Source organism: Bactrocera neohumeralis, chromosome 3 (genome assembly GCF_024586455.1).
Source record: "Bactrocera neohumeralis isolate Rockhampton chromosome 3, APGP_CSIRO_Bneo_wtdbg2-racon-allhic-juicebox.fasta_v2, whole genome shotgun sequence".
Lineage (NCBI taxonomy): Eukaryota > Metazoa > Arthropoda > Insecta > Diptera > Tephritidae > Bactrocera > Bactrocera neohumeralis.
In genome coordinates, this window is record NC_065920.1 from 33,246,762 (window position 1) to 33,259,954 (window position 13,193).

Sequence of the window (13,193 nt, forward strand, 5' to 3'; positions counted from 1 at the left end):
TGGAGGTCTTCCTCTTCCTCTGCTTCCGCCGGCGGGTACTGCGTCGAATACTTTCAGAGCTGGAGTATTTTCGTCCATTCGGACAACATGTCCTAGCCAGCGTAGCCGCTGTCTTTTAATTCGCTGAACTATGTCAATGTCGTCATATATCTCATACAGCTCATCGTTCCATCGCATGCGATATTCGCCGTGGCCAACGCGCAAAGAACCGTAAATCTTTCGCAGAACTTTTCTCTCGAAAACTCGCAACGTCGACTCATCAGTTGTTGTCATCGTCCAGGCCTCTGCACCATACAGCAGGACGGGAATTATGAGTGACTTATAGAGTTTGGTTTTTGTTCGTCGAGAGAGGACTTTGCTTCTCAATTGCCTACTCAGTCCGAAGTAGCGCCTGTTGGCAAGAGTTATCCTGCGTTGGATTTCCAGGCTGATATTGATGCTGGTGCTTATGCTGGTTCCAAGATAGACGAAATTATCTACGACTTCAAAGTTATGACTGTCAACAGTGACGTGAGAGCCAAGTCGCGAGTGCGACGACTGTTTGTTTGATGACAGGAGATATTTCGTCTTGCCCTCGTTCACTGCCAGACCCATTTTCTGTGCTTCCTTGTCCAGTCTGGGAAAGCAGAACTAACGGCGCGGGTGTTGAGGCCGATGATACCAATATCATCGGTATACGCCAGCAGCTGTACACTCTTATAAAAGATTGTACCTGCTCGATTAAGTTCTGCAGCTCGAATTATTTTCTCCAGCAGCAGGTTGAAGAAGTCGCACGATAGGGAGTCGCCTTGTCTGAAACCACGTTTGGTATCGAACGGAACGGAACAGGTCACATTACTAAATGTGTAAGAAGTTAACGACGAGTTCATTTTGGGGTGCTACAACCAAAACTGATAGTAAAACTTTCCTAACACGTGGGATATTTTGTGTTGTAGTCGAAGAATGTAGGCCACGATTCACCAAAATGACAAAATTAGCTGACCGTGATGGCTAATTTTTGGACTGAAATTCGTAATCAGGATACGTCAAATACCCCATGGACCTCTTAGCACATCAGTCGTAAATATTTTATTTAGAGTTTTTCTTTGTTAATATGAGCTTACCGGTGACCTATTTTTTTACATATTTCGTTGCCATTGTAACTACTTAACAGAAAATAAACTAATGAACAATTTGTTTTGCTTATGGTATATCACAAAATAATTAATAATTAAGTATAAATTAGAGAGAGTGGAGAATACACCATATGGTGATACGTTTTTTTTCGTTTAAGCCGTTTCTTCCATTTACTTTGAGCGACAAGAGCCCTGGCTTTCCATATGAGACTTTGCATATATGTATATTGATTGATGCGGCAACTGAGTCAATTCCGAGAACGCGGTCAAACTCGTGACTGCGAATATATCAAGGCGCATTGACGGCGCATCTTAATATTTTTTTTTTTTTTTGAATTTTTTTGGAAGATTTATACGGTCGTGCTAGGGCTTGATCCGCCCCAAAGTTGTATCCCATGAGTCCAAATTGGTCTGACAGGAATTTTATTACATGTGGATCGGGCAGAGTTTCTACCCATTGGCGAATACATGTTTCTGAATTTTATTTCCAATTCTTCTTTTTTATTTTTGACATATGCACTCCATCTAAGTTTTGTGTCCAGTGTCATGTCTAGGTATTTCGCAGTACTGTGATATAACATTTGAACGCCGTTTATGTACAGAGTCATATATCTAGTATTGTATGTACTGATTTAGTTTCGTTTAATCTTATTCGCCATTTAGCTGTACATTCAAATATTTTGTGCAATCTTGCAATTGATGCAGTTTGTGTTTTGCCGATAGACAAAAGCGCAGTATCATTTGCAAATTGGTTTTAATACAATTTCTCAAAACACTGTTTTTCTGGTCGGCCCGGGTCCTAACTTTTTTTCTTCTGAACCGATTTCTTTCAAATTTTATCACACACACTGTTCTACACACTTACGGATATAGTTCTGGTCGATACTAACGAGAATTTTTTTCACCCCTAACTTTTTATTTTACAACCCTTTCTTCGCTAAAATAAGAGGACTTTTTTGTTCAAAGTCCGCCATTTTGTCACTTAACCTTGAAATGTAACTTCAGTAGTTCCGACCAGAATGACATGTCTATAGATTAAGAATAATCAAGAATATTTGATTTCAGATAACGTCAAGAGCCAAAATCACCCGGGCCACCCATGTGCAGTTTTGTTTAGGTTCCAACTTCGACTGACAATAATAATATTAATAAAGTATTAAATTTTTTCAAATAATTTTTTTTTATATTTTCAATATGTAAATAAAAACACTCTAAATATTCAAGATAATTAATTTTTATTTTCCTATAAAAAACCACCCTCTAAAGAAGTCATGAAAATAGGCATAAGTTACCAGACTACTACCTTAAATCAGAGTACATACATATCTCCTTGTTTAATTCGAAAAAAAAAACGGTCCGAAAGGTATAATTTTAAGATATTATAATATTTTTTTGATAGAAGCGTCTTAATTTTGTCTACGAGCCCGCCATAGCAAATTTAATGAAAAGCATTAGAAACGTCGAGGAATACCCCTGAGCAAACTTTTTTTCTTCAAAGGAATTTCCAACGACTCGAGTTATTCTATGTACTTGGTAAATAGTGTAATGATTTTTTCGAAAGCGAAACTGATGCACCGGTGTCAGTTTCTTCTCTTCTATTATCTTGTTAAGACGCCAGCACGCAGTTTTTCTAAAAGCTTTGAAAGTATTTGCAGGAGAGATATGGTCCGATACGAAGTTATGCGCTGACTTTCCAGGTTTATGGAACATGGTGTACTTCTCCAGGCTGCTTATTGAATTGAGTTTGTCAAATTCATGATTTTTTTATCTAGCTCGGTATTAAAACTTAATAACCACATTGGATAGCATTTACTTAAAGTATTCCCAGTCAGTCTTTTATTTGTTAATAACAATACTTTCGTATACTGTTAAATATATTAGCAAATGGTCAGAAGTCATATCCAAATGGCTTTTTATATGCACATATCATTTGAAGAATATGTTCTGTAATGAAAAAATCAATAAGATTTGGTGTTTTAAGTGGATCTGTAGGCCAGTGAGTTGGTGTTCCAGTAGACATTATACTGCACCCAGTCATTTTGAACTGCGGTTATAAGCCCCAGTGGGTATGGTTCGTATTACAGTCGCCACCCTTTATAAATCGGTTTTTATGACTATTGGTCAGTTCTAGATACATATCGCATTTATTTGCTGTCTTGGGTCTGTTAACTTTTATCTTGGGGTACAAGTTTTTTTGCTTGCTAAAGTGGGTCTCAGATATTATGCATATGTAATTTTTTCAGTAACGATTATTGTTTCTAGCTCATTTTGGTGTTTAGTAAGGCCGTTTATTTACTTTTGTTTTCTCTGCTTGTTCGAGCATTTGAAATCTCTTTTCTCTCTTCTCTTGTAAACAGGTGTTCTCTTTTACAACTTGCGAATAAGTTAGCCTATTTGCTGTTGAAACTTTACTTTCAGCAATTGGTTGGCTTATTGTGTTTTTAGGGAAGCTTTTGCCATTTTTGTCAACCGAGCTTTTAAAATGTGGGTCGTTTTTCTTTGTGCCATTTCTTTGGTTTCGAATCTTTTGCAGTTATTTCGCAATTGCGCATTCATCAAATTTTAAAATCATGTCCACCTTGGGTGAAAAGGTAGAGACTGTAAAGAGATGTCCTATGCCTACTAACTCTGTTGTTTCTCTCTGTAGAAGCCCATCTGCATACGTGAATATTAGGTTTCAACTAGTTGTGGTAGATGGAAGCTAATCTGTCAACTAAGATTTTAAGGTATTGATGTGTATTACCCTATCTAAAAACAATGATGAATAAAAACCTTCAAAAATTAAAAGAAAATCTTTAAGAGGAACTTATCTGGGATCTACATATCTCAATATTCATATTAAATAAAAGTACTTTTAAATCGACGGGAAGCAATGAAAATCGTTGCTTGAATTTATTGTGTTTATTTTTATAATCTTAAATTCATTGGTTGCTTTAACCCAATTTATTATGCCTTACGTAAGCAAGGTAAACATGAGATAATATCTCGAATGACTGTTTTTATTTCCTTACTTATAGCCGTGTTGTGTACCTTTATGCAGCCGTGTGTAAATATGCGCAATAACAACACCTACGAACAAGCATGTAAAACACGAACATTATTAAAACACAAAATGGTGAACCGGCAGCGGAGGGCTGCCTACGAAATCGACAAACCATAAAACCAGGTGAAATTACCTTTACTTGTAGTTGCGCTCAAATATGCACACAAACAGATACCGCAGTGCAAGCGGAGTGCAGAGGCGCGGGGAGAGGCAGGTGTTGCCAGTGAAATGACTTAATAAATCCAAGTGCAGCAGCATGCGCCGGCAAAGACCCGGCAAGGACCCCGAAGTGTTAAAGAGGAGGCGCCTACATGTATGCTTATATGCACATATGCTTATACTATCCAGTTGCCTATGTTTGTATGCATGCAGGTATTGTTTGGCAAGTGAACATATGGCGATTCTCACGCGTAGACACACACATGCACGTGCATATATATGCTGGCGCATGCACTATTTTTGCAAGTCTGTTTATACGTATGCAAATCTTTGTGTATGCGGCAAAAGCTATTGTTTTGACTTAATCAACATGCCACACGGTGTTGCAACATTGCAGTGTGGGAAATATGGTGGTGGTTTAAACAGTCAAAGTAGCCAATCTACACTGCCACAGAACGCAGACCAACACGAAATACCACAACAGTTACGAAAACAAAACTGTACGTATGTCTATAACGGCACACTCACACACACATGAGTGCATGCAAATGTACACAGGCGAATGATTCATACAACATGCGCAATTAAGCACCTTTTAAACCAAGAACAACACCGCCTCCCTAAGCAAGCCACATACATACACACATAAAAACATCAATCATTGACACATATATATGCATACACGCACTCATACATGCTTTTGCAGATGCAATTGCACAGCCGTCTTCCAATAATCATATATGTACATATATACTATAAAACGCTGAGGTGTTTTCATGTACATACATATGTATGTGCTTATGATTGTGTGTGGGAGCAAACAAGTGGTTGTTTGTAAACACTTTTGCGTTATTTTGCCTGTTAGTGTATGACAATTGGCCTGCTGTAACCACCTGAAATTGTGCACTTAATTTACTGAAACATGCTCTTGTTGTGTCCGTTATGTTGCCGAGATTTTCCACACCCGATGTGTATGTATGTGTGTGTGTGTATGGAGTTTTCATTTACAAACTCCTCTTAAGGGACTAGTTGTAGCTTGCTTTAAAATTGATTAATTCTGAGTTTTGAGTGCTTAGTCGTGTGCGCAGCAAAATGCTTTCCGATAGAATACCGTTGGGTTGCGAATTGTCTTCTCGTATAACTCGCCTTGATGCACTTTATCGTTACTCTGTTTGAATGTGTGTGGGCGAAAGTAATTTTAAACTGTGAAATGCTTTGAAAGGTCATTATTTCTTTATATCTTAATTCTATGGCTCACCATGTAAAAAAAAGATGTGTTTAGTTGTAAATTATAGTAAACAATGTTCACCAACTTCTTTGTTGGCTTATTGGTTTTATAACTATCTTCAGTACATGATTAACAGTTATCAGAGTATGAAGTAACCAATTAGGGCCGGATTCTCATTAGAAACCTTATTCAAAGTTATAGGCTTGTGTCACTAGCGTCCATTTGCTTTCTGCGAAGTCATTCTCAAAATTAGTATGAGAAGAAAAAATTTGTTATGAAAGAGAGCATTTGAAACCGGTTCCAAAGCAACAAGCAGTGAGAGATTGAGATTTTAGTAGCATTCCATGGATATTGTGCAATTGCAATTTTTTCAGAAATCATTGTTTAAATAATATATTCAAAAAAACTAAACGAAATATGTGTTTCCATAAGTTTTTATCTAAATTATCTCCCTTGACCTCAATACACTTGTTCTAACGTTCCAATCCTGGAAACAGTTGTCAAAGTCAATTTCCGGAATTGCCTTCAAGGAGCTTAGCGATTCGCATCTACTCTGTTCAACTGACTCAAACCAACTTCCCTGGAGTGTTTGAGTACGCTGAATAGCCAGAAATCACTCGGAGCTACATAGGTCATGCGAATACGGTGTTTGCGGTACGATATTGGTTGAAAATTTGGAAAAAACTGATGTAGAATCAATGCTGTACGCGACGTTGTATTATCGTGGTGCAAACACCAAGAGTTGTCTGCCATAACTAAGGCATCTTTTTACGAATAGCTTCGCGCAAACGACGCCTTACACTCAAATAGCATTCATTGTGGGCGGTTTGGCCGGTCAGAAGGAATTCGGTGTGACTTTGATTTTTGAGCTGCTTTGACGTGGTTTTTGCGATTTATGGTCATCTTTGCCACAATATTTGGCAATTCGGATTGATCGTTAGTTTCCGGATCAAAAGCATAGATCCAAACTCATCGCCACACTGTTTTACGAAAAAATTTTGTGACTTTGAAACCAATCGTATTTTCACTTTTCTTAGGCCTGAATGATCTTTCAAAATCGTTTTTACGAATCCTTCCGATTCCAACGATGCTATTAAATTCTCTGCCTGTTAATTGTCGATTCTCGAACACCAATTCGCTAATTTTATTTACTTGTTGATCATCAGTGATATTGATGGCCGTCTTGGACGTGGTTTGTCGACAACGAATTCGCGACCCTCTTTGAATAATTTGTACCAATTAAAAACACTTGCACGCGACAAACAATTGTCACTGAAAGTCTTTTCCAACATTCTGAAAATTTCCGCACCAGAAATTAGATTTCTCACACAAAATTTTATGGAACTTGTTTGTTGAATAATTTCACTAAACTTAAAAATCGCCGAATGCACTTTATGTCTTTCAGAAAGACAAACATATCTGACATTTTGCATAGATGTCAATGACAGCCAAACCAACATAGAAAAAAATATTTCAGCGAATGATTTCGTGCAAAAAATTTACGTTAAAAAGTCTTACTCTTTTCCCACAGTAATACATATATACCATCAGCAGTTCAAAAATTGTTCTGAACAAAAGGATTCTGACGTCTCTAAATTCTTACTACAAAAATGTATTTGCTTAATTTTTAAAGGAGTTAAAGGATCATTTTTCAATGGTTAACGTTAGTAAAGTGATTTTGAGGAGCTTAGATGAGGTTACTAAATTTTTAAATAATTATGTATATACGAAACATTAAGCTACAGTGGTGTTGAGACTAGAAAACCTTGCCTGAGGTTTTGCGCCCTTCCATATAGGTACGTACTCAAATTAAAATCGAAAAAGCGATGAAAATGATTTACGAAAAATTTGAGTTTTAGCATTATGTATATAAGTATATGATCAATATTTCTTGGAACGGCTCTATACATATTCGTTCTTGCTTTGAGTTTTGCATTCAGGTTCGTTAGTATTTAATTTTTACTAAAAGAACTTGGAGTAAAGGAACTCGCCTTTGTTTCACAATTTTATTCGTCAATTTATTTCTTTATGACTTTTCTGTTCTTAAAACTCAAATATCCATTTAAAGAATATCTTGTATGTCGATTGATTTATTAGTACTCTTCCTGTTTTTGAACTTTATTCGACTATTGTTCTTCGTACCTACTCATGTTGCTGGAAACTGCTACAAAAATCGCATAAAAGCTACATTTCAGATGCCCAAGTATCCCCTAGGTGTACAGATTTACTCTATCGGATTTTGAAATTGAATAACTTGACTTCGAAATAGTTCGTAATCTGCCTATAAAAAATATCCTCTTTTGTTTCTACGCTCATGCTTCTATCAGCTATTTCTTTTGGCTCCTAATCTTATCACACATACAGGTACTTGTATACAGTAAACGACAACTTCGATACTGAAAAGAGTTATTAAAAATTTGCTCAAACGGGGATATAATTTATAGAAATACCTCTGAAATATTGGCGGGAAATATTTACTCAAAATACAAAGAAGTGGGCAAACTTTATAATAATACGATATTAGAGCCTGCCTAGTAATTTTTATCTTAAATAGGCATAATAATCTGTCATCCTTTTGGCATTGATATCCGGTCAGATAAATAAAAAATGAAAACAACAAAATAGTCATGAGGGTACTCAAAATAAGAATCACCATTTTTGTGTCTTCACTTTTCTAATTTTTTTTTTTTTGCGGGTTGCGTGCTTTTAAGTATAAACAGTCCATCACTACCAGTTCTCCCAGGCTCAACTGAAAGTAATATACCACCCGATATGAGCTCGTGAAATGAATGATGACCGTCAATGTCAGATTCGCTTTTGTCATGGTCGCAATTCAGGTTAATGTAATTTGCGTTCGATTGTTAGAATCTCCATTTCCATATTAAAATACATTCTCTACAAACCCTCAGCGAAGATAGAAATCAGCTTACGTACATTCTATAAAGCAACATTTAACAATTTCATTATTTATTTTTTATTCCACTTCTTTCGTTGTGCACTGACAAATTTCCATCGCATTTAACGCGGCTTTTGTGTTGTCATTATTTCTGACTGCCGCCGCTAATGTGTTTTAAATCAATCATGCCCATTCTAATTACAACGAATGCGTACTCAATTTCCTCCTCACCAGATGTACAAAAGTACATTCATTTCAATATTCATATTTCATTCATTCATAGCTGACTTGCGCCTAGAACCGATTGCCTTTTCTTTTGATAGAATTTTCGATTTTTGCTTATTTTGTTTTTACCTGCAGAGGAGCGAATTCATAAACATAAACGCGTTTGAATCCATTATTTCGTTTGTGTTGGCGAAAAGTATTTTAATGAAGTGTGATACTGTCTAAAAAAATTCGAAATTCCAAACAATTTTAAAATCAAGGGGTGATATTGCATTACGAAAGCCTATGCAACAGCTTCTATTTAATATGGGAAATTTGAGGGTATAAAGACCAAGAGACATAATCATTCCTCATGTAAATTTGCGAAACATTTGTCCGCTCAGAATTTGGAAATTTTATTTTTCATCTTTCTATTTGGTCTTAGAGGTCAAGAAAATATGCCACCTTGTGACCAAAATTTGTCCAAGTCAGACCAAAGCTATTCAAGCCCGCAGATACATTTGACATTTTACCGAAATTACCAAAAAGTCGGAGAAAATCCTTTTCTAATGGTGGTATGCCTGTGTGTCAAAATGGGTTTGATCGGAGAAATAACTTCTTTGGCCCAATATGCCTAATAGGAAGATTTTCGAACTTCCAGTTGATTTTATTCAGCATAAATTGTCAAATCTCGGATGAAAACTTGCTCTGGATCCCATATAACGTACACATATTTTCATCTGAAGGTATTTTCGTTGAAAAAAATAATAAAATATTAATTTCGTATAGATATTAAGCTATCAAGATGAAACTTTGTGAATGTGTTCCTTTGTAGAAAAGTGAGAAGGCAATAAGTTACAAAAATCAAATACGCCTAAAGCAAATATTATAAGAATTCCTCCCGACGGTTTGAAAATTGATGAAATCGGACCCTGCTAACTCCCCGTCTAACGGTATTGTTAATAACTACTTAAAGCGCGATAAATCCATAATTGAATGCTGTTGGCGGGTGGAAAAGTAAAACATTTATTTTAAGCCGATTCGTACTTTATTTAACTTCAATAATTCGATCGTACGATCGTTCGCTAAAATAATTGTGCTCCTTTTAGGTGTATGTACCACTCCGCCAGCGAATTAAAAGAGAATGAGCCAACGCAAAAGGGTAAGCCGCAGGTGAGCTAGCACAGACAAATAGCGGGACATACATCTACATGGTTGCATTTTAATGTACAATCTTTAAGTTGAAACATTTTATAAAATTAGGGTTGTTGCGGGCTAACAAATGCGCTAGAAAAATTAAATGTTAAACTTGATATGGTATGAGAAGGCTATAAAAGGACGAGGTTAAAATTGAAGAATTGGCGTAGCACCACCCACTTTTTGGTAAAATCACGTACCTCGGGACTGCTCTACCGATTTTAATCAAATTCGGAAGTTAACATTTCTTTGACATTGCTATGTATGAGCGAAATTAGAACACAACTACGCCTACTTCCCATATGTCACAATTTTAAATATCATTCATCAGCAATTAATATAACAGGATAAAACTTTGCAGGAATAACTAGTGTTTTTAGTATGTGTCACCTTATGACCAAAAATTGTTCAAATCCAACAAAAACTGTTCAAGCCCCTAGGTACCAAATATGTGGACCCCAGTAATTATGTTGACTTTTGATCGAAAATATCTGTCAATAATATATATATAATTGAAGCGCAGGGATAATACCTCCATGACCATTGTATGTCTGTACCTATGCCAAAATGGGTTGAATCGTGTCAATAAATCCCTTAAAACCCATAAACAAGACACAAATATTTTCCCACTTCCGGGTGAATTTATACCGCATGTGTCGGCCAAAATGTTAGTTATCTTATCAAAATTAGTTTTAGATAAAGTTCAGAAGATAACAATGACCTGAGACTATGGGATAAGAACTTAAAATTACATCCCATCTGTCATTCCCGTTTCTAATATGTGGATCGACTGTTCGAGCTTCACGTCCTTAGACACCGACTTGTTTCCTTGGGAAGAGTTTAAAATGGGTCAGTTCTTGGACAACTTGCATATCTTCTTATGTTTTAGCTGACATTTTTGTGAATTTGCCGTGAATACCTAGATTAACGAGTTCGAAATTATCGAATACCCTTAACCTAAGATAGGAGATATTCTAGCCAGTTTATGTCAACTGATTTAAGAAAATTGACTTAAGTATAAATTCATTTGATAAAGAGAATTATTCTAAAGTCAGAAAGACAACTTCTAGAGAAACACCTACTTCTAAACTTTTGATTTGAATCATTATTTGAATTTTATATCTAGTCTATTGAAATTTTTATACCCTGAACAGGGTATATTAAGTTTGCCACGAAGGTTGTAACACCCAGAACGAAGCCTCGGAGACCATATAAAGTATGTTATAAATGATCAGTATGCTGAGCTGAGTCGATTTAGCCATTGAAAAAATAGAAAACACTAAACATTTGCATTACAGTTAATATCTTTATTCCAGTAGAAAACACTTTCCATATGCGGAATTAATTTTTATAGGCATATGTGGTTTATATTCCTAGTGTGCAGAGAGGAGTATTTCACTGAGCATATCAAATATGAACTGAACTAACAAAGAATTGTAGAAACCTTTCAAATAGTGTGGAAAAATCAAAACATAACAAAATGTCAAAAATTAAATTTGCCTAAGTTTGAAGCTTGCTTTTCTCACGGACTTTTTGACCAGATGTTGTACCATGTTCCATGTCAATTCGAGCCAATTTGCATCAATGCATGACTGACTTCTCTCTTTTGCAGTAATTTAATTTCTATTTGAGAACATACTTTGAAACCTGTTAAAACAAACAGCAAATTTTATTTAAGTGTTTGTTAGGAAACACACACAAAAAACAACTCAATTAAAGTGGCAACACCTCAGCTATGCAGACGAAAATGAGGTTGAGAGAAAAATTCAATTTTCAAAACTCTGCTGCAGTCAATAAGAACTTGCAATTTGTCCTCTGCAATGAATTTGCAAGCGCCGGCGATCCAAGCACACACCCACATATGCACATATGTATGTACACATACATACAAACACATATGCACATGTGCTTATAAAAGTATCAGCTTTGGCAAAGGATGTACATATGTATGTAGCGTATGGTTGAAAGCTGAAGAGGAAATAGAGTCTTTCAATTGAATTTGCACTTCATCAGTTGCAACAAAATAAGCCAAGTCAAGGTTGGGGGAGCAGAGGGGGTCAGAGCAATCAAACGTGGTAAAGCGTAGAAAATAAAAACAGTAGCATGACAGCAAACCTTTGTGCGCAGGGGAGCGGGGACTAACGAATTGAAAGTGTTGTGTGTTTGTCTTTGATGGCAGCAGCGGCATTACAGCAGAGGGGCAGCAGCAAGCACGTTTGCCAATAACAGAATCAAGTTGATAAATTTTTCTTTTTGACGACAAATAAACCGTGAAGCGAAAACCAACTGGCAATTTGCCATGTGTGCGTGTGCACTCTCTTTATTGTTGTTGCAAGCAACCAAGTGCCGAGATGCAGAGAAAAGGAAACGAGTGCAGCAAAGAAACAAGTACATATATAAAATGAAATAAGTATTAACAATAATACCTTTGCCTGTGTGTGTGTGCCTTATTTCAACGTGCGCATATGTTAGTGTGCGTATGATTGTAACTGTAATTGCGTGCTTGTAAACTTTTGTTTCCTATAAAAATCAATTACATTGTTGCAAGCTCCAAGCCGTTGCAACTCAAGGCCATTACACCCTTGCACCGATACTTACAGCTTACAGAATAATGCCATGCTGCTGAGTTTATTGTAAAGATTTTTCAATACAATGTAAGTGGTAACACCCCCGCTCGCCACACCTTTGAGGTATCGGAACATGCAAGACGTCAATCTGTGTTTACAATGCCATATATTTCGTTTATAAGAACAGTTTGGTTCGATCGTAAAGGTAAATGTTATGATGGTGTTGCATTTATTTGTTACGATTTCGATTTCGATACCGATTTGTTTTGTTTCCTATTGCTCATACGCCGTGTCGGATGTAAAGCGGTTGTAAACTTTCGCTGGAAATCTGTGCGTTTTCAACAAAAGCGTTTTTTTTTTAAATGCATTGAAGCTATGAAACAGCCAATTCCACAATTTTTGCATATAGATATTTATTTATGTTTTCAGAAATGTTAATAGGAAACACAAGAAAATACAAGGAAAGTGCCATTTAATTGGTTAATAATTGAGCACCTATGCCCTGGGTTTACTGTAGTTTTGTTGCTCTAGATATAAAATCTGTTTGGTTACATCTGTGCTTACGTAACATGAAATTCTTAACTATTTATTAAGATTTGCTCTCTTTTATTTTTAAATCCTTATTCAAATTTTACATTACAAAATATATATATGTATATATGTATATATATATATACAGTGGGGAGCAAAACTGTCAACACATTTACAGAACGCGACAAAATGTCCTTATAACTTATTTTCTACTGGCAGTATCGACAACATTCATACATCAAAATAAAGACAA